The following is a 3,854-nucleotide window of genomic DNA, read 5'->3' as shown; positions in this document are numbered from 1 at the left end:
GGCCGCCGCGCGCCTCCGCCACGCACCCTTGCCCGGCGGTGACGTGGCCAGGCCGGCCGGCGCGGGTGGGGGCCAGGAAGCGCCGCCGCCGGAGAGCCCGCCCCCCGCCATCCCAGCCCTCGCGCCGGGCGCGGCGGCCTGGCCTCAAGGGGGGGCTTCCGGCTGTGCCCCGCGGCCCCCGGGGATCGGGATCCGACGCCTTCGCGCCCCAGAAACTGCAGCCATCCGCAGGGGACCCTGGGCAGGCCACCGAATCCGCCTCCGCGCCGTCGCTTCATCTGCTCACGGCCTGGTGGCACTGGTGTCAGGGTGAAGCGGGGTCCTGAGCGCTAGTGTCCAGTGTGATCCTAGTAGATGGAAAGTCCCCTGGAAATAGGTGGCCATCATCCTGGGGTGGGGTGGGGAAGAGTTAGGAATGGTCTCCACGCTGTTACCCGTTAATCTGGATGGCCACACTTGTGCCGACTTGACCGTGTTGGGGTGGACAGCACTAATGACAGCCCTCAGGTGTAGAGTCAGGCTGACCTCAGTTCCAGCCTCCCCTGTGCTGGGGGCCTTCCTCTTTCTTGGTCTGTTTTCATCTGTAAAATGGATTTGCTGTGAGCATAAACAGATCAAGTCTGTCAGGGAGATCCAGGGCCCTCTTTGGCATCTCTCTCTTCTTGGTGGGCTAAGATGTTAGAAAGGGGCATGGGAGAGGCCCCAAAGGGTTGAGAGGCAGGCCTGGTGGAAGGAGTGAAAGTTCCGGTGTGGGAGTCCTCCCAATGCCATGTGGCTTGAGCAGGTCAGCTGCCCTCCCTGGGCACCCATCTCCGCAGCTGTAAGAGTGGAGCAGATAAGTCAGGGGCCTTTACTACCCTCTCCTTGACCCCCATCAGCCCTTCCCCGACTCAGACCCTCATCTCTCCCTAAACAACTGGCCTCCTCCCACTCCTCACTTCCTGCCAACAATGGCCAGAGAAACTTTCCCATGATGCAATCTATCATTCCCATGTTCCAGCGCCCTTTCCTTGTCCTCTTAGTCCTTCCCTTGACTCACAAGGTAGGGCAGTCAATATGTGGCCTGAGGACCAACAGCATTTCTATGTGCGGCCTATGGGAGTGCAGAACCTGGTTCCCTGCCTGGCCTGCTGGGTGACTCAGAGTCTGCAGTTAAAAAGCCCCGACGTGGGCTCCAGTGCACATGAAAGTTTGCAAGGTGCTGCCTAACCAACATGATGAAAGAGCCACTGTGGAGAAAATGAGGCCCAGAGAGGTTAAAGGACTTGCGTACGGTCACATGACACAGTAGCCCTGAAGCCTGGAGTCCAGCCCCCAGTGTGACTCCAGGCTCCTGGGATTACTTCATTGCACTGCATTATGGGTTGCCACAGCAGGCCAGGAACTCCCAGTTGGGAGAGGTGGGTAGGCAGGGGCAGGGGCAGGCACCCATTTGTCAGGGACTCTTGCCCTGGCAGGGTGATGATGACAACACAAGCTATCAAGTCTTGTAGACTTAAGGCGTGCCAGGCACGGTCAGGCTCGCCTTTCAGCGTCACCGGTGCTCGCAGTGCAGGTGACAGAGCTTGAGGCCCTGGGAGGGGAGGTGCACGGGCCAGCACCCTCTGGGAGGAGGGGCTCACACTCATCGCTGGGCCCTCGGTTCCCTGCTCTCCCCACAACCCTGCCCAAATGTCTCCTCATCAACCAGCGCCCAGAGAAGGTGGCGGCTATTTAAATCCCTCAGGTGTGGCTGTGGTTCTCTGCTCAACCAGCTGGCATCTCCGCAGCACCCGCTTTCTCCCTAGGGAGAAGCACGTGCATTTGCCATTTGGTGAAACATCTGTAATCCTGGGAGATAGCCGACTGTCAGTGGGGGGCAGCAGGGCTGGGGCAGGGCTGAGTCCTCCCCCTCCTTTTATTTCTCCCAGGAGGCCTCAGGGGGCCTGATTGGGTGGTCTCAGAGACAGGACCTGGTCCTCTGTCTGCCACCGTGGCCTTGAAGCTGCCTTGTCCCCTCTCTGGGTCTTGGCTGTCCCATACATTAAGTGGGGATAATGACGCTAGATTTGCTGAGTACTTATTTGATGCATCCAGTATTGCTGGTCTCCCCATGAAACAAAACACTACACTCTGCCTCTTTCATACCCACCTCATCTCCAAGGTGCCATATCTTTCAAAGCACCCACAGAGCAAATACCCTTTGCTCATTTAAAACACTTTGCTCTAGCCCATGCCCACCCCACCTGTGCTGAGTGGATCCGAGCAGGACTCTCGAGCCTCAGTTTTCTGTGCGCCTGCTGCGGGAATGCAGAAGGGCTATTTTCTTCAATTCCAGGGGTAAGGGCTTTCTCCTCATGAACAAAGCAACTGTATGTTTAAGGTCAAAGTTATGGGAGAGAGAATGGGGGAGTTGCTCAATCATAGGAAAAAAATCTGTATATATATAATCTGTTTTTCCTCGCTGGTCCTAGTCCCTTGTTACAGTCCACCACTGTACTTACTGAATATCCTGTAAACTGCTTCAAATTCTTGGTGGAAGGAAATGGGGTTGTGAGGTGAAAAACGCATCCTAGGGACACCTCATCAGTTAGCTGCCTCTTGCCTCCCTGGAAGGAAGGGGATCTGGCTCCCGGGACTTCCCCAGAGGCCACTAGGGCAGGGCCGGGCCTGCCTGGCAGTGGACTGTCCTCGGTGGAAGGAGTGAACTCTTCCCTGGCAGTTCGTTAAGTCCATCTCCTAACTCTGGGGGAGGGGGAGGGGAAAGAAAGCTGCCCTTTTTTCCCTCCAGCTCCACCACAGGCGTTCCTTTCTTTCTTGGCTGGGTATCCTAAGTGCAGGACATCAGGTCCAAGGTGGGCGGCATTTTACAGATCAAGATGCCAAGGTTGTAAAAACCTCCCTTTCACTTTCAGTTCTAAGCACATTTATTGAAGACCAGCTGTGTGCCAGGAGCCTCGAGGACTGAACATAGATGCGGCCTCCAGGAACTCTTCCGGCTTGGAGGGGGCGGGGCCTGTGCACAGACTGGACGGGACTCAGAGGAGTCATTATCCTGGCTTGGGGGAGTCGCAGGCAGGATTGTGGTTAAAGCAGGCAGGATTAGGGGGAGTGATGCCCTGGTGGGTTTTGAAGAGTGAGTAGGAGCCTGCCTCAAAGACAAAACCTAGAGGAAGAGTCCCTAAATACATGTAACTACATGCATAAAGAGAGCGAGATAAGGCCGCTTGCCTAGTGAAGTTTATTTGTACTGCTCTTTAAAAGAGGCCAACGAAAGGAAGAAGAAAACGAAAAAGATAACCATCAAAGCACATAAATTCAGGTTTCAAGGTTCAGTAATTTATAAACTGCCCGAGTTTAGACAAGTAATCTCTCCAAGTCACAGTTTTTGATCGGTAACCAGACCTACTGACCTCGTAGGGTGGTTATCAAGGTCAAAGTTAGCTGTGTATCTAAAGTGCCTCCCAAGGACTATCTGGGCCGCACATGTCAGTCAGTTCCTTGCCCCTCTTACACAAAATTGAGGCCCAACGAGGGCCCGAAAAGGCAGACCCGGAGAAAACTCTTTCTGTCACCGGCTTCTGCCAGGAGGTGTAAGACTTCTGGGGCGCTGGAAGTGATTCAGGTGGGGGTGCCCCGAGTTTTATGCATGGAGCTGTGCACTGCTAAGGTGTGTGCACTACTGCCTGCAAGTTACAGCTTAATTAAAAGAAAAAAGGCATAATAACCTGAGCCGCGACGTCCCCGCCCTCGCCGCGGGCGACAGGTGTCTTTCTCAGAGCCCCAAAACTCTGCAGTCTGCGCTGCGCGCGGCGGCTCAGGCCCTGCGCCGGCCGGAGTCGTGCGCCGCGCGCCTCGGGCCCTGGCGAGGTTCC

The 3,854-nt window shown here is 55.9% G+C and overlaps 1 long non-coding RNA gene across 1 annotated transcript; it reads left to right on the top strand.

The window, feature by feature from the left end:
• Positions 1-84: 84 nt before the first annotated feature.
• LOC141425845 (uncharacterized) lies at positions 85-3,204 on the top strand. Its single transcript, XR_012451002.1, has 2 exons — positions 85-241; positions 2,895-3,204. It is a non-coding gene; the product is annotated as an uncharacterized lncRNA (long non-coding RNA).
• The last annotated feature ends 650 nt before the right edge of the window (positions 3,205-3,854 follow it).

This window comes from Castor canadensis, chromosome 8 (genome assembly GCF_047511655.1).
Source record: "Castor canadensis chromosome 8, mCasCan1.hap1v2, whole genome shotgun sequence".
Classification (NCBI taxonomy): Eukaryota; Metazoa; Chordata; class Mammalia; order Rodentia; family Castoridae; genus Castor; species Castor canadensis.
This window is presented reverse-complemented; position numbering and strand designations above follow the sequence as displayed.